The 25,786-nt window shown below is 42.0% G+C and overlaps 1 long non-coding RNA gene across 1 annotated transcript; it reads left to right on the top strand.

Moving 5' to 3' along the window:
* The first annotated feature begins 231 nt into the window (after positions 1-231).
* Positions 232-25,237, top strand: LOC120754952 (uncharacterized). The gene is made up of 5 exons (XR_005701617.1): positions 232-286; positions 21,362-21,400; positions 23,744-23,833; positions 24,739-24,794; positions 25,051-25,237. It is a non-coding gene; the product is annotated as an uncharacterized LOC120754952 (long non-coding RNA).
* Positions 25,238-25,786: the final 549 nt, after the last annotated feature.

Raw genomic sequence — 25,786 nt, 5'->3', positions numbered from 1 at the left:
TCCCCGGCCGCCCTCCTCCGACACCCCCCGGCCCTGCCCTGCCCTGCCCACCCCCTCCCCTTCCCCGCGGGCCGCGCCCGCCCCGCCCCGCGGCAGCAAGTGGCAGCGGCCGCCGGTGCCGCGGGGCGCGCTGACAGCCCCGCGCCCAACTTGTGTTGCAGGCGCGCCCCGCCGCTGATGCGAGAGCTGCCGCCGCGCCAATGCCAGCGCCGCGCCGCCCGGCCAGCCCCCGCCGCCCCCCGGGCCCGCCCCGCCGCCGCCGCCGCGATGGCTCTGACCTTGTTCGGTGAGTAAAGCGCCGCCGCCTCGGCCCGGCGGGCGCGGGGCCGCCGCCCCCTTTGTCTGCGGCGCGGCAGCGCCTGGGCGTGGGCGCCGCCCCGCAGGGCCGGGCCCGGGGCTGCGGGAATGCCGGCCCGGCGGGGGCTCGGCTGCGGCGGCATGAGAAAAGTTGGGGTGCCCGGGAAGCCCCGGCAGCCGAGGGGCTGCGCGGCGGAGCCCCGGGGGGCGCACGGGGCGCAGCTGCCCGCGGTCCGTCCGGGAAAGGAGGCTTTGGGAGTGCTGCTCTGGCCGTGCTTCGCAGCCTGGGACGGCGCGGTGGGAACCGGCTCGAGAAAACTCTAGTTTAAACTGTTGAACGTGTGGGTTCTGCTAAGTAACGTTATTAAACTAGGCTTGCCTGTGCTTAACGTGCACAATTTTACAGCGGGCAAACAAACAAAAAAGCTTCAAATTGTGTCTCTCAGCAGTAGGTAAATGCAGCAATGCAAAGGAAAACAGAAATTAGTGCAACTGAGGTCAGTACGGAGTTAACAGGATAATCGGGATACTCTTTATTGAAAGAAGCTCGTGAACCACAAGTGATTTCTAGTGAATAGAGGATGCGAAGTCTGTTCACTGTGTTTAGACTGTGGATTTTATTTCATATGTAAACAAATGGTTCGCTTTCATTAATCTCCTGGTTCTTGTACTGGTACAATTTCTTAAAAGACTAAAACCAGTTTTTTGGATTTTCTTAAAAATTGACACCTGCTATTTTATTCTGCCTGTTGAGCCCGATCTAAGAAGAAGTTTAGCACATGTTGCAGGATAGCTCTCTGCAAATAAAATCTATGCTGTATTGGATTTAGCTACAGCGCTGTCTCCCATATTTATATTTCCTCTTGGAGTTTTTCATGATGTAAGTTGTTCGTAGGTCACAGTGAACTGTCTCTGTCGTTATGTGCCTGATCTTGTTACTGAGTTCCCGGGGCTTCAGGAGGTGCAGGTTGGGGGGCCCTGCATGCTGTCAGGTGTAGAGTGAGGATCAAGCTCTTTAACTTAAAATTGAAAGTGAACACAGAGATCAAATGGCAGGTTGGCTGTTTGTAACAACCCCTGTTGTTTACATTGTATCCTTTTGAATTAGCGTGTTGGAAAATGGGTAGTTTGCTACACTGGCACTAGAGGTAAATATTGTAGTTTTGCTTAACAGGAAAAAAAATTTAGGCTGAAATACACGCATTCTCCATGCTGAGTGCCATTATAATATTTGTCTGCAAAAATTGAGAATATTTTAATTTTAACTTTTAAAGAAAGTGGCATTCCTATATCAGGTTCCTTTTTTTTTTTTTCTTTAAACTTAACGTCATTCTTTTCCAATTTGCATATGCTTGATCGACTGCATGACATATTCTATTACTACAAATTTGCCTTACAAAGTAACTTGGTGGTTTTGTGTGTTACCACATCTGTTGTTGCAGTAAATGTCATTGATATGTGTAAAAGGTAATGAGTCAAGAGAAGATAGAGTGGGGTGCTCTGCTGTGTCTGTCTAGTTTTTTAAACATCTTGCTGAGGGTAAAACCTCAGGATTGCACCCTTTTAAGAAAACAAAAACTGACAATAAAACAATGCAACAAATATGGCTCATATGCATCAACAAATGAACGTGGTGCCTTTCACAACTGTAAAGCCTTTACAGTATGTCTTAAACTAGGAGTGCAAGAGTGCAAGTTGTGTAAATGCACAAATGTATGTCAGTGCAATATGTTTGCAGATGTGGTTGTGATTAATTTATGGTTGAGCTAGCACAGCTTACTGTGTTGCTGTGAGTCCTCTGAGCTGAGGTAGCTTGCCACACTTTGTTTCAGCACATAACAAAGACAGACTACAACATGCTTGCTTTGAGCTTCAGGAACAGTGTTCTCCCTTTATTTTAAATGTTGGCTGCCGGTGGATAGTTACAGTTTCAGTTATTACACTGGAGGTGACCCACAGTAAATCATTAAAAATATGAAAAAAGATGGGGTTTGTTTATTTCAACATAACCCCCGACCAAAGCAATATCAGCAAATCTGAGGAAAGGCAAAATAAATGTCTGGATTAATGTATCTGTTTTAAGGCATTAAGCAGCTGTAACTGTACTATTTTAAAATCACATTTATCTTATACTGGTAAAATTGTCCTGAGCAAACAGGTCTCAGGGGTGTGGTTTCTTTGGTTCTGCTCACTCACATAAATTCTGAGCTCAGCATTGCATTTGTGTTTTCCCTAGCCCATATAGGTGTATCACACTGAACCAAATTTCACCACTCTCAGGCTGCTTCTAATAAGTTGTGCTCCAGAAGCAAGTAAAATTTGAGATAAATTGCCATGTCAATTTTGGTGGGGGAGAAAATTCTCCAAGTTTCCTGGGTCCCTTTCAACAAGTGTGTACTTGTGTGAACACGGCAAGGGAGAGGAGAGGGTTGGGAACTCTCATAACGTGTTTTCTCCATGCTCTTGGGTGTGTTTTATGGCTGTTTCAGTGCATAGTCCAAAGACTCTGCTAGAAGGGGACAGGTCTGGAGACCAGGCTGGCATTGCTTCAGATCCTGAACTGGCAGGGACATGCACTTCTCAGGTGGTTGAAAGTCAGGTCCTGGTGGTGGTTGCCCTTTGCCATTGTCCTCAGAACAGCTCCACATTGCCACAGGAGCACTGTCTGCAGTTTGCACCTTTGAGGTGGCAGCTTGGCACTCTTGGGAAATTTGGTTGTGAAAAATGTTTCTAGTATTAACAATGTCTTTCTGCAGAAAACCATATAAAGCCTAAGGGGTTCCTGAGTTACCCTTTTTTAGTTATAGCTCATTGGCAAGATTATGATGTAACAATAAAGTACAAGGGAGGAAAACATCAAGACTCTTCACTTTATCAGTTTTAGTTATTTTGAAATTCTTTTCTTTGTCTTATCCTTGTCTCTCCCTCATGACCTTCCAAGATATCCTGTGCTGACAGCTGGCTGTGTGGAAGATATAGAGGGGGCTGCCCGTGTTCCCCTGGTGCAGTGGTACAGATGATGAGACTGTTTGTGATGTGGGTTATGGGAAAGAGGGGTTCAGCTGCTCCACAGATGGGAAGAAGAAGAGCAGCCCCTCTTGGAATTAGCCAGCAATGGGAGAGCCTGGAAGTTGTTAGCTGAAAATATACCTCTGTTACCTCAATCACCCTGGCTACTTCAGGCAAACTTGTCATCCCAGCAGGGTTCATAGTTACTCAGAGTTAACACTCACAGACATACGCTGTGATTTTGGCCTGTTCAGGGCCAGAACCTGAGCTCCATGATCCTTTTGGGATCCAACTCAGGATATTCAGGGACTGTGATAAAGTTACACTGGCAGAAATAGCCTCTTGTGACCGTAGGTGGTCACCCATATGTTCCATGCTTTTTCATGGTACCAGCCAAAGTAGGGTTTCACCACTACATTCAGTTTGTGTTCCAGTGGCCAAGCACCTGAAATGCAAGTTTGATCTAACAGGGTAAAGCAGGTCCTTCACAAGGACTGCATCAGCAGAAGACTGGAAGACAGTAATTTTCTCTGAGAAGCAGAAACAAATTACTGGCTGATCCTTTCGTTTGCTGCAAGTAATAGATGCAACAGATTTGACATCCATGGGAATTGCTTATTAAGAGCTGGTGGGGATTTTAAAAACATCTTAGTCCACACAAAGGGTGCATTTTCACATGCAGGGTGTGTAGATGTCCGGAACCTGAGCAGATACCCAGTTCTAGTGCTCTTTTCCCTTCTACAGCACAGTCGTGTTGCCTTACAGAAGGTTGTGTTGATTACAGGTGTAGCCTCCTTTTTCTTTCTGGCTATTTCTTTCTGCCTGATGCAGCAGCTGGAGTGGTGTGTAAGCTGGTGTCCTTCTCTGCTGCCACAGCACAAAGCCTGGTGGCTGCATGCCCAGCGTTCGGGAAGCTGAGCTGAAGCCACTTGCCTGGTTTAGCAGAGAGGTGGCCCAGGGCTACCCTCCAGTCCTGCTGTGCTGGGTCCCTGCGGGGTAGCAGCTTCCTAGTGACAGGAAGAGCAATCAGTCACGTTTCTATGGCTAGACTTCCTGAAGCCATCTGTTCATACCCTAAGATGCGAGATTGCACAGTGACACAGCTAAGGTGCACGCTGTCATTCCACTTGGATGACTCAGCTGTTGGAAAGATAACAAACAACATAGAGGGAAAAGGAGGGGAAGTATTAAGTTATCCCACTGTTTGCTTGTGTCTTTGAATATCCTGAAAAATGTTTAAAGAAAGTCAACGTTGTACTTGGAAAGAAAAATAGTTTTGTTAAGTTTAGTGCTTGCGAGTTGTGCTTGTCTTTTATGAATTCCCTTCCTGTTCATTTATTTGCTCATCAACTCTCTTGTGTGAACAAAGGAAGACATTTCAAAACAGCTGGGAGAGATCTTCATGGGCATATTTGTCATTAGTTATTCATGCTCTTGCCTTCTTGCTCAGAGCCTGCCAGTGGATGAAAACTCATCCCTGAGTATTGGTGGTTAAGAAATGAGAAGCAAAGCAATTCTCTTTTAATCTTCAAAGTGCTTGCACTCTGATGAGTGGCTACAGATGAATGGGATTAGAGACAGAGCTGTAGTCAGTACGGCAGATAGGGTTTTATACGGAGATGATGAACAAGTGCAGTTTTTAGAGAAATTTTATAGAAATTTCTCATTATAGAGAAATCTTTAGGGAAAATATCAGAATAAAAGAAACAAGCAATACACTGCTACAGGCAGAAAGGGCAGGGACAAAGGGGCCATTGATACCTCTGTTTCAGGTATCCATGCATTTCTGAAAGAGCACATAAATAGTAATTTGCCCACTTAACAGAATTGCTTCCCCAGCTGTGAGCTCTGATGTCATACTATACAGAATTAATTTTCTATGACTATTTACTACTATGGGTATGAAGTGAGCCTTTTGAAATAAGTTCTTCTATACTTGAAATACTAATTAACAAATTACTGTTTCAAGATCTATGCATCTGTGATTACTGTTCTCCATGCAAACTGTGCTTACTGACTCGTGGCTGCTTCAAAAGGTAGGATATGCTTATGTTGGTTCAAGCACATATTTTCTAATGTGTCAGTCTTAAAGAGAGAAAATTTTCTCTAAATAAATGTTTTCTTTCCTGGGAAAGGGCATTCCATTTTAGAGTGCTTGGTTAGCACAGGTACAGAGAAAGTAAGTGTTCCTCTAAAAAATGGCTCGCAACAGGTAATGCTGCAGATTCTCTGTAGGATGGGAAATACTCAAAAATTATTCTGCTTATTTCTTGGCTTGTGTGCAGAGCCTTCTAAGAACAAGAAATAAACTGATCATCTATAATTCAGGTTCTTCTCTATATTTGTGTATGTGGCCCTGAACTATGCTTAAAACTTGTGGCAACCCTGAAGTTTACTGACAGAGCCCCTTAATTAGAGTCCAGTTGTAGCAGAAAAGTGTTCCTTAACTGAAGTAGGCAACGGAAGCTTGTTCATGGAATTGAGACATTTATAGTAGGGCTTTTGACACAACAGGGAACATAAATGTAGAATGACAGGAACGGTACCTATCATGGATGCTGCTAGGCTAAAAAAAAAAAGTAAAGAACTTTGAAAACTGTCTGAAGAGCATAAGGTGAGCAACAAAGTAGATACATATCCCATGTGGCACTGCCTGTGCTAGGTCTTTTTCACCAGAAAAGCAGTGAATTCAAAATTTAACCTGGTTGCAACAGATACTCTTGAAGTGGTTAGCCCTTGCTTAAAACACTTGGGCTTCATTCAATACCGGCTGACACAAAGCTAATTTTAGAGGACATTTAAGCAATTCGACATCTAGTCACAATGGGAACTACAAATAGCCTAATCAGATGAAAAAATTTAGGGATATTAGTACAATGTTTAGGTTTGGGGTTTTATTAACACTTTAAAATGAAGGTGATTTGTTAAAAATTGAAACCACTTTAGAGAGAAACTTAGACCTTCCAACTCCTATCCACGTGTCTGGAAGGAAAAAGTGTCCAAGTGCTGAGAGTCATAAGAATGTTTTCTCCTAAGTGCTGTGCTAACCTTTTATGACTTATAGAACCTAATGAAACAAATAAGGACAGCAAGCTTGAAAAGGTTTTGCCAGCAATGCAGTCAAAAGAAAAACCTGTATAAGATCTATTAACTAGTAAATTGTTATAAATTGATCAAAATACCGGAGAAGTGACACTAACAGTATAGACAAGGATGAAAAAAATTGAGTCACGGCTTCTCGGCTTAGTGCTTAGAAGCGTGCTTCACACAGTGGCTAGTATAAAATCGTGTTTTCTTTCAGTTGTGAGTATTGTATAAGAACCTAAAGAAATCAGATGTTTGAGGATGATTGCTGAAACTGGAAAGGACATGTCCAGTTGTGTGCTCAGGTAATGAATTAAGGTGAGATTTTTGGATTTTCTCCAAAGAGACTCTCTTATGCAATTATCAGCTCAGGCACATCATTGAACAATTACATCCCTTTCTTCCTTGACACTTGCAGATCCACTAAGAATGGAGACAGTCTGTGTATCACAGAATCTCGTCTGATAATGCCAAAGTGAAAGACATTCTGAATGTGAGGATCTAGAAAATTTTCCTGATGTACACTTCACGTTGGCCAAGGGTTGATGTTTCAGGTGTAAATGTCGGGTTTCTTCTGTTTATTTTTGACTCAGCTGATGCTTTTTGCTTTGTCAGGTTTTGGAGACTTTATTCTCTCACTAATTCTCTCTGAGAGGTCTTGTCTGGTTTTTTTTTAGGTGTTCAAAAAGTTTTCTACGGACAGAAAGCACATCTCAGTGTCAAGAAAAGTTTTTGTTTACTCACAATGGCAGTACTATGGTCATAATTTAAATACTGCTCTAGTCAATAAACTCAAAGCAAGCCTTTTGGAAGACTATGCTATTTTTGTTAAATAAAAGCAGGTTATTTAGGATCCCCAAGGGGTGCAGGCACTGGTAGATGCTCTGTGCAGTCTAAGCTGAATAAACATTGTTGGACAATTCTGTTTTTTCTGAAGGTGGGGTGTAGCATCCACAGCTCAGGCTACTGAGCTGCTCCACCCTGTGGACAGAGCTTGTACAGTTCTGCACACAAATGTCTTCACAGTGAAACAAAACAGACCCGAGACCTTGCCCAAGGGCACTTCTGTAGTTATTAACAGAAGATGAGATGCTTCCTCCTCCCTCATAAAATCATGAACTGGCTTGGTTATTCTTTCAGTGCCATGGATTATATCTGGCTTGTATATCTTCACAAATGATGGCAGAAATTAAAAAACCCTCTAGATGTTGCTTTTTGGAGTCTGTGTTGAAACAAGGAGAAGTGCCATTAAAGGTCTCTGAAATGTTTGATCTTCTAAAGCATTTAACAATATAGCTGGGAGTTGGTAATTGCATGACATCTGGGCCTCAAGCACCCGTGCTGGCCATGCCCAGGAAGGTGCTGGGAAGAGTTCCTGCAGTTCTCCACCCTGTTCTGAGGGTTTGGCTGTGTGTGGAGTGAGTGATGGGTCATTGTCCTGATTCTAGTCAGGGGGAGGGAGGAAGGTTGGTCACACCCAGCTAGGAAAGCCAATGGTTCAGTTGTGTGAATGTGTTAAGAATTGGTTGACAAGTGACATTTACAGCACTCTGAATGAAAAAGGTATATAAAGTGAAAATCACATATATGAAGTTATTTCAAAGTTACTGGAAACTGTGCTCATAAAATTCTATTTATTCCTCTGTGAGTCTAATTTCCGTGATATATTCATCCCTGAATTTATTCTCATGACTTTATTAGCTGTCCCATGATAAGTATCATGGAAGGCTGGTCATGTTATATTTTTGTTAATGCTTATAGGGTGTGATAAAGTGGTCTGTTTTTCATGTGACTGAATCTCAGTCCCTTGGGAGAATGCATTAGGAAAACTGCGTCCTCTGGTTGTGGACCTCTGCAGAAGTTGCAGGCTAGACCTTCCTGCTCACAGTGAGCAGGTAACTTCCTTTGGGCTGTGTCAGTTCTGTAAGGAAGCCCACTGTCACATCCAGCTTTGGTGCAGGTGGCAGGATCTGGCTCTGCTGAAAACATCACGTGCTTGGGTCTGGATGCTCCTGGTGCTGGTGGGAGGGAGGTGGTGGTTTCCTCTCTGCTACAGTCCTCATCTCCTTCTCCTTCCTGCTTCCTTTGTTGCAAGAGCAGTCTTGCCATTTAGGAAGCTGAAATAAAAATACATATTTTCTGATCTTAATCAGAAACTCAGTGTCCCAAGGCATCTTGCTTGTGTGAAATTTCACTCCAAACATCAAGGTAAAACTCTGTTTCCTAAGTACTGGAATTGTTTTGTTGCCCACTGCATTGTGGTATGCTACCACAGCTGCAGCCATTTAAATTACATAGCAAGTACAATAGAGCATCATAGAATCACAGAGGGGTTTCAGTTGGAAGGGACCTTAAAGGTCATCTGGTTCCTACACCCCTTGCCATGGGCAGGGACATCTTCCACTAGAGCAGAGCCCTGTCCTACCTGGCCTTGAACACTTTCAGAGATGGGGCAGCCACAGCTTCTCTGGGGAACCTGTTCCAGTGCCTCAGCATCCTCACACTAAAGTATTTAATGTAGGAAAGTTTTAGAGTACTGCTGCAGCAATGGGTAAGGAGAGACTAAATTATTTCTTGTGCTGTATAAATAGGGGACTGTGAAGAAGGAGAACACTTCTGAAAAACAAACTCAGTGCCTTAGTGTAGTACCTGACCATTCCTTGTCTCACATTGGCAGGGTACAAATCAGTGTCCTCAATGCTGAATTAGTATCTGATACATGTACAGTCCAGAGCAGACTACAGACTGTAAAAGTTGCTGATAATTATTCGGTAGGGCCAGTCTTCCAGTGTTTTTCAGCTGTGTTTTGTGGTTTCCATGTGAATCTGGACACAGTATTTCAGTGCAATCTTGGATAATTTTTCATTAATAAAAACAGCCTACAAAAAAACCCCAAACAGGATGTACTTCTTCCTCACCTCTCTCTTAGAGGCAGAACGTGCATGCATGGGTTTATCCTTCCAATAAAGGAAGCATGATTTTGACACAGCAATTAATTCTAGTGATTTCCTTTTCAGCTTTCTTTTTTCTTTTTTTTTTTTTTAGCAGTATATTTATAAATGGAACTTAACAAATGTTGAGAAAATTCTTCAGTGGTTTAATAGAAACAGAAGGAGAGGAAGCTTGTCACAGCATTTGTTTCCAGTGGTGAGCTCGTGTGCCTGTAGCTGTGCTGTTGCTTTATTGTGCTCAGGGAGCTCAGGGAGCTCCTGGCTGACCTGTGTATCTGCCCAATGCCACGTCATGCCAAAGCAAGCTGTGGTCACAGTCCCCTCCCAGCACCCTTGTGTGTTCTTCCTTAGGGGCAGAGCAGCAAGCACAGCAGTAACTCGATGGAGCATCTTGTATTCCTTAGGTTTTGTTGAAAGTGTACTATATAAGAAGATATCCCCATCCCAATCCACCTCCAGCTGCATTAGACCAAAGACGATAATTTAGTCTCGACTTGCTCTTTTGCAGGCTCAGAATTAGCAGGAGCTGAACTGTAGCCCCTGTGTCCCAGTTGTCCCAAAGCATGGTGAGCCCCAGGGTGGGACAGAGCATGCAGCACCCCTGGGACAGAAACCCAAGCAGCCTCTGAGATGAGGGAGTTGCAGACTGCTCTGTCAGAGGAGAGCTCACTCTGGCTAACTCAGCTTGACTTCTTTTCTCACTTAGTAGAAAGATCTATGAGAAGCAGAAAGATCTTTTTTTATTGCTTTTTTGGTGGGGTGCTGTTGATGCTGCTGTTAGTCATGAGTTTTAAATGTAAAACACTGGCATCTTCCTTCTCCCACTGCTGTGCAAGAGCAGCTTGGAAGACAGGCAGGGCATGCAGTGTCTCAGAGCTGTCTTAGCCTTTGCCCTTCTTTCTGTATGGAAATCCTGTGTATCACAGTCTCTGGCAATTGCTTGCTGCATTCTGCCTCACAGCAGTTTTCACCAAGCTGTGTCAGGCCAGGACCATTTTTAAATTATAAAATGGATTTTTCATCTGTCATATCCTATCACTATCCTTGTGTCTGTCTGTATGTGTTTTCCTGTGCTGTCAATTGCCATGATAGGGTTCTTTTTATAAAGTCAAAGTGGGGCTGAAGACATCACAAAACAGCTGTTATCTAGAGAGACAGTGCTGGCTGGGGGCATACTGGGTTAGCAAGACTTGAGAATAGAGATCCTGATCTTTGATGAACTGATCTACAAAAGCCCCTGCTTCTCTCACCAGCTACTGTTCTTATAGATGTGTTATTATGTAGGACTAAGTCTGCTTTTCACTTGGGGACATTTCCATGGGATCTTAGTTGCAGTAAGGATGCTTTGATATCCTGCAAAATGTAGCTAATAATTGTTGGAAACCTGTTTAATGTAGTACCATGATAACGTGAGAGCTAATAACCCAAGTTTCCATTACTTGTGGACCAATTTGTCTTTCTTCTAATTAATGGGAAAAAAGAAGGAGAAAGAAAACAATTTCAAAACTGAGACAAGAAAACCATCTTGAGTTCATCTCCTGTAGGGGGAAAGAAATGTGGGATTACTTGGAAAAGGGCCTGGAGGTTATCTCTGAGCATTGCTCATATCAAGCTTTCCAGCTATTTCTCCCATTCCTTCAGGGCAGTACCAAACCTCTGTTCATCTCTCCTTCCTGCAGCCTGTTCCCAGCTCCCCTGATCTGCATTTCTCCTCCCAAACCCAGAAGGAGCTGAACTGAGGACAAAGGGGAAGATGCAGAAAACCTCTCAGTGCTTGCAGAGCTGCTGAAGCACCTGTGAGATTGTTTGGCTGTTGCTCCAGTCCCACAGTGTGCTGGGTGGTGCAGGAGTGCACCCGGAGCACACATTCTCCATGGCCTGGCCCTGCTCTCTCTGCTTTGTCTGGTTCCTGCCTAGTGCAGCAGATGAGCCTGCCAAGGAGGAAAATCATTATGAAAAAATGGATGTAATGCTATAAACAGGGAGGGACTATTGGATGAAAAGCTTTCACTATAGTTCTTTGCCTGCAGTTATAATAGTGAGCCATTGGCACTGCCAAAAAAGAAATGTGAAGTTTTCAGCTTTTCTAGCTGGAGCATCCTAATTAATTTCTTTGGAGGCCTCTTGAATGTTTTATATGAGAACCAGAAGAGGTAAGGAGTAGTACGTCTCTCAGACTGAAGCACGGCAGTTGGAGAATGCCTTTTGGAGCAAAAGCTTGAATTCCAATTTAAAAAGAAAGCATCGTACCACATTGCTTCCATTTCCTGTCTCAGACTCTACCAATAATTTTTTTAGGACTTTGCTTGATGACGCTATAAAAAACAATCATGATCCTGGGCAGGGGTACTTTACTTGGTAGTTGCATCTGTTCTGAAAATAAGGATGTAAATGCAAATTATATTTTTGCCTGAGCAATGGTGTGTGTTATTGACAACTGTTTTATAAAATGAAAAACCTCTTTGTAACAGGAATCATAATAGGTTTGTTACAACTTGATGGTCTAAGAGTTTAAATGGGTCAAGTTTGAGGAAGGAGAAACTATATCTATTTGACCATCTGACACAGTTGGAAACTTTGGAACATATGAGTCTGTCTTGGTGCCGGTAATAGCAGTCAGAAATCAGATCTGCTCTTAATTTTCTCTGGAAGGCTCTGATTTTTGCCTGGGTTGCTAATGGGTGGGTTTGTTTTTTGTTTAATGCCAGGTGGTTACTGAATGCACAGGAGCTGTCCTGGTCTGAAATGCAAGGGTGGACAAGTTCTCAGCGGGTTTTTACCAAGGGATAGGGTGGCAGAGTCAGTCTTGTGCTTTTTTTTTGAGGTTTAGCTTTTGGTAAAGCCACAGTGCTCTACTTTAAAGTGTATTTGACAGTAGGAAAGTGAACTTACGTTCATTATGTTGGTGTTGTGTGTGGAAATACAAATCAAAGCAACCAAGCAAACAGTGATAAAGCACGTCTCCTCATTCAGCAAATTAGGCCATTATGCAATGGATGGAGGGGTTGTATTTCAAAAGTGCTTGTCCTTTTTTTAGGGTCTCCTCTGCTCAGCTTTGACTGGACAGACACTGTATTCAGGGGAGAAGATTAATTTATAGCTAGAAGACACTTTTACACCATATTATGTTGTTCTTTTTCACTAATAGGGAAACTGTTCAGAATATTTGTGTAATCAAACTCCAATCAATATTCCCTGTTAGATGTTTTAGAGAACTGAAGACAAAACACTATTTCTGTGAATGCCTTGAGGTCGTGGCTATAACAGTTGTCATTGGCTTGAAGTTATGGTAAAACTGATGTGTTCTTGTTAGTATTATCAATGTTTGGAAGAAGTGAAGCAAGCAATGGGAAATGAGCTTTGTCTCTCTACAGACAGCTTTTAAAATAGGAGACAAAGAAGGATTTGCAGGAGAAAAAATAGGGAAGGCAATGTCAAAGGGTAAATGTTTTCTCCTTTGTTGTCCCTTACTATGGTTGCAATGAGAGAGTATAAAAGCAATAGCCTCCACAGACATTTCTCCAGCCTTCCATGTGAACTTCACTGGCCATGACCAAAATACTGTCTACAAAGAAAACCAGGGTTTAAAAACAAAAACGTCTGATTACAGTATTCAAGTCTGCGTAACCTGACATTACTCTGAATTTACAGTGAACAAGAGTTTGCTGTACTGATCTAAAAGATAATTGGAAAAAAATTCCTGTTAAATCTAAAACAGGCAATTCATCCAATAAAAGCCTATTTCTGAAAATTTTAACCTTGCAAAATTCATCTGCAATAGACCTTTCAAATAACCCATAGGGAGGATGGGAAACTACCAAACTTATTGATCCATCTCTTCGGGGCTGCAGTCACGGTCAGTCTTGTCACAAAGAATTAAAAAAAAAAAAAAAGGCTCTTTTTCTTTTAAATAGATACGTTAGAGAGGCATGTTTGATTTTGACAACATCTTCAGTTGGGAGTTGTTTACGGTGTAAATTAGACATTTCAGGATACATGTGGTGATATAAATCAGAGGGTTACAAGACAGCCTTTGGCCTGCCTCTGTTGTTTCACCTGCAGCTGATCTGCAGAGCTGTGTCAGGAAGCAATTCCCATCGTGTCTGTCTTTTCTTAGAGAGCAAAGGTGTGTTCCCAGTAACACTGAAAATCAGCAGCAGCCTGTTGTCTGGAGACAGAGAGCCCCCTGGAAACAGGGGGCCACGTTAAATGCTGTCTTTATTAAATGCCCACAAGGTGGCACTTTTCATCTTTTTACCTCTCTGAGAGACAAATTTTTACACTTTCAGCAACGCTAAGAAATCATACTAGATGTTTTGAAACTTACCTTAAACAGTAAGCTACCTGTGCTTTCATGGGGTATTTCCCCACCCCTCCATTAAACTACTGTCAAGAGAAAGAGCAAAACAACTGTGTTTTGCTTGTCACCCTTGCATATGTGAAAATTTCACCTTAAAATTTAATTTTTTCTTTCTGTAAAGGATTTTAAATTTTTTTTTTATTTCTCATTACTTATGCAGTCATATGCCAGTATTTTATCTAGCAAAGAGGAGGAAAAATTAATACTTGCTTCCCTTGCTTTGGTTAAATGAAAATCTAGGAATGAATGATTTGCAACCTAGTTTGATCACTTAGAGGATGAGTTCATTTCACTGCAGCAGTGCTTGTGATGAACAAAATATTACCTCTTAAAATTTCCCATCATTTATAAAGAGGCAATAATAGCAGACCTGCTCATAAAAGGCATTGACCTCTGGCTGTTTTCAGTGGGTTTCTCATTCAAACCCATTAGAAGCATTCCCACAGAATTTATTGTTGCCAGATCAGACATTTGTAGAAACAGGATGGCAGTGTGATCTGTTTTTTTCTTTCCCCCTCAACACTAAAGTAATTATCAGAGCATGCCCTTCTTTAGGCCTCTTCACTTTTGCTGAGTGTGCTTTCTTGTCTCCCCCTTGGTCACATCAGAGAGATGCCATTAGCCTTTGTGGCTTTCTGGGGCATTGTTCACACCAATCATTTTTTCTCCAGTAATAATTAGAAACGTAATTGTACCCTTTTTTGAGCGGTAAAAGCAAAAGCATGAGAGGATGAAAGAGCAAATAAAAATAAGTTTTGTCCTATTAAAAATTCCTGGGATACAGCGTGTGTGACATAGTGCCATCTTGCAGCTGAAGGGATGCTTTCATTATTGGTGCCTGTTTTCAGCATCTTTCCCTTAGATTGTAATTTCCTCTTGTTCTCCTCACAGATGGGAATGCCCCTGAAAAAGAGAAGAAAATACATTGAACTGTTTTCTTGCTTAGATAACTCAAATATCATTTAATTTTAAAAGTCCAAAGTTGACCATGTGCATCTGAATTTATGGGCGTTGAGAAGTGTAGCTACCTGTGCCAAAGGGCAAGGTAAAGGAGTAAAACTTTGTATAAGAAGAGTTGGTTGTCACTGGTGCCTGTCACCTCTCCCCACAAGCTTGGGCACATCCCTGTGGGTGGCTGGCTTTAGTGGTGGAGTGCCTTTCTTGTGTGCCAGCGTTCCCAGGACTGGCCTGGGAGCAGCTGGGTGCTCTTGAGCTGCTGCCTGTGACCTCTGCCTGCAGATTGCCATCCCCTGGCAGGAGACAAACCACGTAAGCTGGCAAAAGCTCCTTTTTGGACCTAGAGGCGGTTTGTGTCTGTGGTCAGACTGGGATTTAGTTGGCATTTAGCAGCTGCCTCACTCCAGCTGCCCACCACGGTGGGTTGTGTCAGCAGCACGGTGGGCTCGGAGCAGGGGATGCTCTGCTGGGAGGATTTGCTGTGTGCACAGCGCTCAGGTGCATGCTGAGCTCTAACACCTGCCAGCATGCTGAACTGGATTGGATGCCTGTCTGATGTCTTTTCCCTGCCTGGAGAAGGTGGAGAAAATAGATGGTGGTTTATTTGGAGACTTTTGCACTGAAGCTCCTTACAGCATTGGTGTCTTAGGAAGAGCCTTGATAGGTCTAGAAGTTTTCAAAGCATTTTTCTTTTTCTTAATTCAAAGGAAATTGTGTGCCAGAGATAACATTAAAGAAGCATCAAAGACATTGTAGAAGTATCAGTCATCATTGCTGAGTGACATAGAGAAATGTGATGCTTATTGCCTGGGGTGTTCTCAGCCCTGTGGGGATCTTCCATAAACAAAGGAAATTCTGTGATGCCTCGGTTGTGAAACCCTAAGTGTTTTCCACATGGCCCCAGGCCATATGTGCCATCAGGTTCTTGTCATTAACGTCTTTAAGTCACTATTAGAGCAACGTTACATTTGGGTTAACATTATTTATTCAGTGACTTCTAAACCCCAACTTTTTTTGTAAAGTGACAGTAAAACAGGTTTTGTTTAAGAGAAAAGGAATATTCCAAAATGTTGCACATCATATCCTTAAAAATGTGCTGCAAGCCCATGCAAGATATTTTGGTCAGAAATAGTTGGTTGCCCTTTTGCTTTGGAAAGGTAAAGGCAGGACAGGATTGTGCCAGAGGATCATTTCCCTTTTTGTATTCATGTGAAGGACTTAAATTGCTGAAAAAGTATTTGTTTCTAAGAAAACTTCTTGCCAGGTAGGAAAGCCTGACCACAGCTTTCTGTTGGTTCATTGACAGCGAGTGAAGCGCAGCTCTGTGCAGCCTTTGGCAGCTGTGTGTGGCACTCTGAAGCCAGGGCAGGCCAGGTTGGTTTCCTCATGTCTGGGCAGCAGGTGCTCATGTCACACGTGCTCTTTGTACCGAGGTCCTGCTCTTGCCCAGCACCCCATCGCAGATTGTCATCTACCTTACAGCTCCTGGGAGCAGAGGGGTGGAAAGAGGCTTTGTGCAGAGAAAGAGGCATCCAGAGGTCTTGTCTAGGAGCAGTGAAGGATGTTTAGTGTGTGCCCCTTACACATGCTGTAGATGGGGTGGTTTGGTGTTTTCTGCACCCTTCACCCTGCTGCCCCTCTCCAGAAGCTGCCTGGCATCATCTTCCCCTCCTGCTGCCAGCTACCCAGAGACTTCTGCAAAATGCTTCCAGTGCTGCTGCAGCCAAGGATCAGCTTCTCATATATACCCTGAAACCATGGAGTTGTAGCCCATCTGTTTTAGTGCTGTTGCCTCGGGCAGTGGCTGTATTCATCCTTCAATTAACTCAGCTGTGCTGTTTGAGTTTTATTTTGGTTGGAGTGTGTAAAAGCCTTTACTGCTAGGACCTGCTTGGCTGCTGCTGAAAACATTTTGTGATGGCTTGAGCTTAGTTTCTGAAATGCTGTTGGCACTTATAGTCTGAAAAACAGAGATGAAATGACATTTTCTGTTCAACTGTGCTGGGTTTTGTGGCTTGAGAATCTCACTAGCAAATAAGTTATGGCTTTGTTTCTCTAAGTCAAGGGACTTTTTACATGTGTTTTTTTATATTTATTTTTTTATCCTTTGGGCATAGAGAAGGTGCTAATAAGGAAGATCTGGGAGCTGGAGACGAATTTTCTAGAAGTTGCTTTTCAGGCACAAAAAGGAGTCTGTTGTATGGGTCAGCAAATGGCCACGTCCACTTGGCTGGTTGTGAATCTCTCCAGGAATTAATTTATGACACGTGCTGCTGCCAAACAAAGCAAGATTAGCATCTTGCAACACACGCTTTCTGGTTAGTGCCTAGTTGGAGTTTACAGAAGAATGTTTATACTTCCTTGCATCTTTTCATATTTGTGACTGACACCACATTCTTTGGTCCTAGACGAGTTCAGAACATGAAATGTACATTTTTTTCTCCTGATCATGCTGGTATTTGGTCCACATGGCTGAGAACTGGCCTTTTCCACAAAGTTCCCTGCCTGAGGCCTCACCTGTATTCAACAGAGATATTATCAAATAAAACCAAAGGTTGGGGTAAGAGCTGCTGTCTCAGCAGATAGATGATTCTTTCCTCCCAGACACCATTAATCACTGATGTTAGAGATGATCAAGGTGCAGGTACTGCCATCCAGTAAAATGAAACTAAACTGAATTTTCTATGGGAAATCTCTCTGTAAATCCTACATTGCTTTATGGGAGTTAAGCTGCTGCTGCTCCTCTACCCGTGAACTGGCTGATCTCCAGCGGGGAGAGAAACAGCCATTTCAAGCAGAAGTAAACATTTTTATTCTTTCTTTAAAAGGAATACACAAAGACAAGCACTCTAAACAGTTTGAGGCAATAGTAACAGTTTTCATATCTACAGTTAAAATGTACACTCTGAAAATGCTGCAGTTGTCCAAATTTATGTAGTGAATAAAATAGGAGTGGGTAAGAAAGAAGCAGAAGAATGTAGGGAAATGTTACATTGTAACATCACGATTAGTCACGTTTGTGTTTATGGAAAATCTGAGATGTTCTCCTTGTGCTTGTGTCTGTATATGAGCTTCCAAATGGCTGTATGGTTGTCTATTGGCAGAAGCCCATTTCTGTGGAAGTATTTCTCATGGTCACTCTATGCTTTTCAGTTCTTCATTGCAGGTGTTTCATGCTTGAGATGCATAGTTTCTTTTTATTTTGGTCAATTGATGTGCTCAGAGGAGGGCATTCTGGGCCCAGAGAGCACTGCGCCTGCCCGCGGTGACATTTCTGACTGCTGCCAGAAGCTCCCTGTTGGGCTGTTGTGGGCTTTGTCTCTGTTCTCCTTGCATTTAAGTAAATAGTAAGGAACCTCGGAGTAGAGATGCGATGGAAGGAGATGGAATGAGATGCTGAGCAGATGGAGTGGGATGGGTAGGTGAGTCCTAACAGGACAACCCTGGGAAGCAAACCAAGCATTGCTCAAGGATGATGGATGAGATCTTGCATGCAGGTGGAGCTTGCTAAGGCTAGGGGAAGGCAAAGCCCTGGAAAAGAGGAGGGCTGTGCTGTGAGTAAAGAAGATGATGGCAAGCAAGTGCTGAGTATCCAGAATTTCTCCTGTGATTAGAATATAAGGAAACCAAAGGAAGATCTTCAGGACACATTGCACTTCTGAATGAGACAAAATAAGAAAGGATGAGCCATTTGGATCGTGTCATCCTCAGGATTCTACGTATATGAACTGATGGCATTAAATATTGCCTGTACAAACTGCCAAAGTAAGAACAAACACTATGTCTGAGTTGCTCCGAGTAAAGCTGGTGAAGCACCACTTGTCAGAAGCTTTATAGAAAGCTGAAGAAAAGTGTTTACTGTCTTACATGGTGAATTTGGCTTATGGGAAATCTGTGTGGTTTTTTAGTACATATGATCTGCCCTGTGTTTGTAGCCCAGCTAATTCTGAGGGAAAGTGTCTGTCAGCTTGAAACTGGTCTCGGTTTGAAATTGCAATTTATGTACTTGGACAGTGTTCCTGATCTAAAATGTCCTTGCTGTTGAGCAAGGTAAAAATCTGACCATTGCTGGTAAGATCACATCTGGACAGAGCTGATAGCATCAGCTTATGTATTTGTGTTTTCTGTAATGCTCTAGGCCTTTGAAGAAGAATAGCTTTAAGTTGAATTGCATCTCAGGGCAGAAAATACAGTTAAGATAGAACCTGATGCGCAGCTATTTTATCCTGAAAACCTTTAGCAGAGCTGAGTTACTGTGAAAAAAATCTGAGAACTGACAGTGTAGAGTTTATTGCATTAATTAGAAAGTGCTGCAGCATTAGTGAGAAAATGTATTTTGGGTTCCACATTTGCTGTGGGTTTTTTATCACACCTATTAGTGGTTTTCAGATGCCTAATTGGAGATGCCATGCGTGGAAGCCTGTACTATCTGAAAATCAAACCCTTCTCCTAATGATGAATTTCTAAATACTTTTGATGTATTCAATGTGACCACATCTGTTAACCTTTAAAAACAGGTAACTAATAGACAGGGCTGGTGTTTATGCTTACTCTTTCATCTTTGTGTAGTAGGATAGTTTTAGAAACATTCTTGCTTTAGAAACAAACACTACAAGCCCTCTGCTTCACTGTTTCACTGTGCTTGTGTTTGCTACTACCCTTTTTTTTTAAAAAAAAATCACAATAGAAATGACCTTTTGTTTTTTCATTACCTCGTGTGGGATGGCTGGAGGGTATTCTCACACTGTAAAGGCAATAAAGCTCAGCGACAGATTTTTTTCCTAACAAAATCCTTCTGCACAGCTGCATAACATAAATCATTCCTTCCTGTTTCTGAATGTTAGATATTTCTTGTATGAAAGTAACTGCTGTTCTTGGCTAACTTTAACAAGGTTTGAGGTTTTTTGTTTGGCACAAATATTGTCACTTTTTAGTTTTATAACCACGATGCCCTTAGCTGTAACAATTAAATGGCTTGAGTGTGAGCAAGTATAGGTTAGACTGCCAAGATGTTTGTATTTTCATAACAGTCAGCTCATATTATAAAAATACTCTGAGTGTTGTCCTTTACTTAAATTATTTATTTGTGAATTCAACTAGCACACGTTGCCAAAATCCAGAGTATATCAAAAGTAAATTCAGGTGGTGGGGTAAGAATTGTCTTCTGGGACTAAAGCCATTATTTTTGCTTAAAACTTTTGCCCCTTTTCCGTGCGACATTGCATTGCTTAAGGGATCATGTTACAATGCTTCTGGAATGAATCGACTTGCACTGCCTTAATTAAAGGTATCAAAGTAGGAATGAATAACCCTGGCTGCATCTGTTGCCGCTGATTTGCTTTTCCTGCCACAGTGAAGCACGAGCTGCTTAAGGTCTCTCTGCAGACTCAAGGTGTTCTTGCTGATCTGCAGGACGTGGTAGAGCATCTGCAGGGCCTTCCAAAGATCAAACCCCATCTTATTCAGGGGTATGACAGTTTCACTGAGTGCTGCCTTAATAGTAAAATCATAATGAAATTTTATTTATGAAAACCCACTGCCACCAAGGTGGTCTGCAAGGATGCGGCCCTCTTCGTGCGTAGAACTAAAATACGAGGGAAAAAATGGAACTAAATTACAGCATAGTCAGGGCAGGGAGTGTTCTGGGAGGGTCTGGAAAAGTCTGTGCCAGTTAAACTGGAAGATATCTCCTTCTACTAAGCTCTAGTTTAGTGATTTTTGACATGACTATGTGTGAGAGATGGACTACAGCAAGTATCTGAAGAAGACAGATTGCTTACTCTAAAGGGAGGCAAGGCAAAATCTCAGCTTCAGGCTCAGTTTTGCAGGCCTTAAGGACTCTCAAGTGGAGATGCCACTCAGGCCAAAAGTCAAGTAACAGGTTCCCAGATTGCTTGATCTTTATGTAACCTTATAATAAAATCTAGAAGCCGGTATTTTGTTGGAGGCAGCAGGTAGTTCCAGTGAGCCGGCGACTGCAGACAGAGCTCAGGCGCGGCGCTGCAGTCAGAAGTGGCTTCAGATAGCGAGGCTGGCTGTGTGGGTGCCTCAGCTCGTGACCCTGGCGTGGAATGAGGATGGAATCATTCTCACCAGCTCCAAGGAGACAAGCACAGCGTCTTGCTGAAAGCCTTGCTGACTTGTGGCTTCAGAACTGGAGCTGGTCAGAGGAGTAAAGGAGTGGATCAGAGTCAAAGTTTGCAGCAGAGCCCTGAGCTCAAAAGGTCAGATCAGTTTTAAAACAAGTCATAAGGGTGACAGAACTTAGAAGACATTGGGATTTTATTTGTTTTTAATTTTATTTGAGAATTAAAACAATAAGTTGCATGGAAACTCATTTATTGGAATATAACTTGAGATTTAAAAATTCTTTCTGGTGTAGTTGAAAATGGAACTTAAAGATTATACATTGTAAAATAATGTACATTATCCTTCCTCCTCACAGTATGCTTCTGATCTGCATGTTTGCCATTTTTCATATTTGTTTCTACAGTTTTTATTCTAGCTGGATAAAGAAATACCTTTTCACATTTTTAGTTTAAGTAGAAAGAGGGAAATTTTAACAAGTTGTTCTATGAAAGTAAAAAAGTAAGTTTAGAACCTAGGTGCAATATTATCTCAATGATTCTGCAAGCACTTCTGCAGGTTTTTTCTGTGTTAAAATGTCTCCTACATAACATTAAGGTTTTTTGTTTTCTTTCAGATACTGATGAATACAGACCACCTGTTTGGAAATCTTACTGTAAGTATCTCAGCATTTTGGGTTTTTTCCCAAGTCAGAGCTGAAAAAGTTTCAGTTGGATGCTTTAAAAGACTCATTTCTCTTTTCATGAGAATGTGAGTTTAAGAAGCATCAGAGGGGTTCACTTCTGTTTAGAGATAGGTGCAGTTGAACCACCCCCAAGGACAGGTGAACATAGATTATTTGGCAGAGTAGATTCTCTGCCCCTTATTAATGTGAATTGTCCCACTCCTGCTTGGCCTTGCTTGTAATGGTTTGTCTGCCTAGACATGAGCTTACATAAACTCCATTCATGCCTTGAAGCTGGTGTCCTTGCAAACTTCTAGGACTCCTGTGATCTAGTGCCCTGCATCACCGGAGCTGATTAAGAAAACTCAAAATAAATTGTTTTCTTCAGGAATTTGCTAATGTAGTAAAACGAGAGCATTTGTTTGGCCCGGTGTGACAAATCACAAGCAGGTTTTCTGAAGCCCTTACTGGAAGAGCCTGGTGTGCTGCCAGCCTGCCCATGCTCTGCAGTTCTTGGGGGGTGTGTGCCCTAGCCCGGGGGGCTGGTCCTGCACGCTGCCCTACTCAGCTGCAGCCCAGGTGCCTTGCCCCGAGATCAGAGTGCCACTCTCTTGGGAACTCAAAATTTGCTGTTTTCATCTCAAAAAAACCAAACCCAAACCAAACCCACAAAAAAGCAAACGGCCATTTTTAAATGCACAACAATTCCATGTAAAGGACTGAGCTCTTATTTGGCTGTGTGAATGGAGGTTTAGGGACATGGAGGAAAACATGAGAAAAATGTAAAAGAGCATCGTAGCTTCCCACAGTGGCTCACCTATAAATTCTAGTTGTTTGTAGATGGAAAAGCCAAGATGTGAGACATTTTGAAACTCAAGGAACCACAGCAAGAAAGAAGAGTCTTCTGTGAAAAGCAGATTTTGAAAACAGAATGTTTGTGTGTATAGTACACTTAACAGTTTAGGGATGTCAGACTCACATTTGCATTACTTTGTATATGTTCAGCTTGGTGTCTTCAGCCTGGATAAAGGGATTTGGCATTTGCTCAAGCAACATTTCGTATTGTGAAAATGTTTGCTCTCTGAAGGTTAAGGAGATTTAGCACTTGAGAAAATGTGGTTACTTTAAAAGGTTTCTATCCTGCTCTGGGAGACTTTTTAATCAGAGGTGTGGAATTAAAGACTAAGTGAGAACCATGGTTAGAAAGAGAGCAAGTGTAAGAGGGCAGATTTGATTATTTTTTTCAGCTCTGTTCCTTCTGTGGACTCAGGGAACGCTGCTTCCTAGTTCAGTTTATTCCATGCCATAATCTATAATAGGGAGGTTGAACCTCTCTAATACCAGATCTTCATTGGCAGCTTGATGGAAGCCTGGGCACTTGCAGATATGTTTGCACTCACTCTCTTACATCATGGTTTTCCTGCTATGGTGAACCTTCCCATGGTTCAGAAGCAAGCTCTGAATTCTGAGATTTGATTAGATTTCAGTCTCATGGCAGACAAAGAGGAACATGTTGTTTGACTTCCCTGGCAATAATTACAGCAAGGATGGCAATAATTACAGCAAGGAAACTGATGTTGAACAGTTTGAATTGCATACATCAGTTAGAGGAGGAGAGAGGAATCCTATTTTGTAACTTAGCTAGTCAGCCTGCTGTGCCTCTTACTGGAAGAGGAGAAAGGTATTGCCGCTGGTGGAAAAGAATTTCCTTTCAGAAAATCTTTTCAGCCTGGCTTGAAGTGAGGTGGGATATAGTTCTCAGTTTTCAGCCAGTTTCTGTGGAGCATGCTGATTCTGGGTCTCCACTGCTCTTTTGTGAAATTCAGAAAAATATTAACTTGCTCTTTCATTTTTTTTTTTTCCCCTTTGAACTTGGCTCTGCAGTTCTCAGAGTTAGATATGGACAAAGTCCAGTGCCAGCAAATACAGCTTTTACAATAGAAGCTAGGGAATCTGTGTGCTGGCAATATAAATGGTCATGCTATGTATGCCTAAAATGATAACTTTTATATACCTGTGTGCTGTTCTTCATCACTTGCAAAAATCATTTTTGTTTTACCAGCCCAACATGGAAATGACTGATTTTAGTAGCAATAGGGAAAAAACATTAGGGGTTTTTTTGGTTGGTTGGTTTTTTTTGTTTGTTTGTGGTGGGTGTTTTTTTTGGGGGTGGTTTTTTTTTGTTTGTTTGTTTTTTGTTTTTTGTTTTTTTCTTTTGTTTTGGTTTTGGTTTGTTGGTTTTTTTTGGAACAAAGAGAATGGGTTTTTTTTCCTGTTTTATCTTATGATTCAATGATCATTGGGCATCTTGCCATTTTCTCCATTCCCATGTAGGTTGACACATAAATACAGCATTTGCCAGTGGAAAAGACGTGGGATCAAATGAGAATCGTAATGAAGCCAAATTGTATTGGTTAAATTAATGTAAGGTCTTATTATCTTAAGAAGGTGATAGCACAATGTAGTCCTTGGTATTCCTACTAATGATTGGAATGTACTTTAATTTTCAAAGATTACAATTGCAAATGTCCATTTACCATTTCTACTGTATTGTTGAAATACTAACTTAGTGTTGACAGTCTCATTTTGACGGTGACTTGCCAAACCAGATTCATTTGGCATGGAAGTTGAAAGTCATTCCTTTGGTATTATACTAGAAAGTCTGCACATGCTAGTAGCATTAAATTTATATCTGGTTGCAAAGATCTGTTCTGGCTTGATGAAGCTTATTTTAAAAATAAAGAAAAAGGAGGAGGGAATATATAAATGTAAGTGTATGTCATAGTTTGGGCCTTAGCTGTTTTACTCTACTACTCAACTCATTATGTCTTCAAACCTGCAAATGCAAAGGCCATCTTTTTCTTTCTTTGCAGTGGCAAAGGCAGAGGCTTTGATAGTGCACAGGTCTGAGTGATTCTTGTAAAGTCTTGACATATTGCAGGTGACTGGCTGTGTGCCCAGCATAGTAGGATTAGGTTCCATCTGCTTAGTGAAGAAAGTCTGACAGCAGCCTGATTTGACATATAATAAACTTTAGTTTGTGTTTATTATTATTTTCTTTTCTGATCTGTTTGTTGGAAGCTTGTCTGATCTCACCTAGTTATTTCATATTACTTGATCAATTTGTTGTAAAGAAAATCAATATCCTGTTTTGGCTTGCAGCATTCTTTCTTTCTGACCACTTGTTAGTAAATTTCTATATCCTTGGTAACCTTGAGTTAAACTTTGCAGAAAGTCTCCTTTATTTAAACCGCAATGTTTAATGTTAAAATGCCTAACTTACACAATGATTCTGCATTAATTAGAATTTAACTTCTGCCTCCTCCCAGTGTATCAGTTGCAACAGGAAGCTCCCCATCCTAGAAGAATAACCTGCACTTGTGAGGTGGGTACCACGCTCTTTGGCTTCATACAGTCCAGTAATTCCATGTCTGTACTTAATTGTGTCCAGCCTAGAGAGCCGCTCCTTGGGACACTGTGCTGTGGTTAGAGTGAGTAGCCTTGGGGCACTGGTACTCAGAAATCCTTTTGTTCTAAAAATGGAATTTAGAGCATTTTGTTGTGTATCATCATTTACTGAGAATAATTTACTACTTTTTGATTCTTAGATACATGTGAACATACCTTTTTCTCCTCTTCAGAAATTCACAGGAGCAAGAGCAGAGCTGTACAGAAATATGCACCTGTTCGTACAGACATCACTGCTAGATGTGTGAAATAAAGCAGTAGAGGGAAGACTAAAGCCTCCCCTGGTGCTGTTGTTTGAGTAATAGTACTGAAGACTCGTTAATAGCAGGAACTGAGCTGTGCAGAGCCATAGATTTTATGGGCTGAAGTGGTACCAGTGGGGTCCCATAGGCAGGCAGTGACACAGAAGCAGCCGTGGATCAGCTGCTGAGCAGATCCCACGTTGCTGCTGTGCCCTGAGCTGCCGCACAGCAGAGCAGCACCTCTCCAGGGCTGTGGTGCTCAAGGGTTCAGTGACACCAGGCATTGGTGCCAGCAAGATCTGTTCATAACTACATCAGTCGTGCACCTTCACTGAAGAACCTGGGAAACTGTTTGGATTTCAAAAATGCTGACATGTTAGGCAGTGTTACCAAAATGTGGCTCTTACTGTATAACTGGAAGTTATTACATTGCTGCAATAGAAGTTGAGAATTTTTATCATGTGTCAAGATAAAGAAAATTAATCTTTGAGATATGCTAGTTGCTTCAATGTGGCATTAAATACAGAAGGATGTAGCACTCTCTGGAAGGAATGTTAATAGCTTATAATTTTGATCACAAGGAGGATTACTTGACAGAATTTAACAGGCAGGTCTCTGTCATTTTTTCGGAAGTCCAGCTATGATTCTATGAAGTAGTCTGTCAGTT

The sequence above is a fragment of the Hirundo rustica genome, chromosome 7 (assembly GCF_015227805.2).
Source record: "Hirundo rustica isolate bHirRus1 chromosome 7, bHirRus1.pri.v3, whole genome shotgun sequence".
Lineage (NCBI taxonomy): Eukaryota > Metazoa > Chordata > Aves > Passeriformes > Hirundinidae > Hirundo > Hirundo rustica.
Note: the sequence above shows the minus strand (reverse complement) of the source record. Positions and strands in the feature narration are given on the sequence as shown.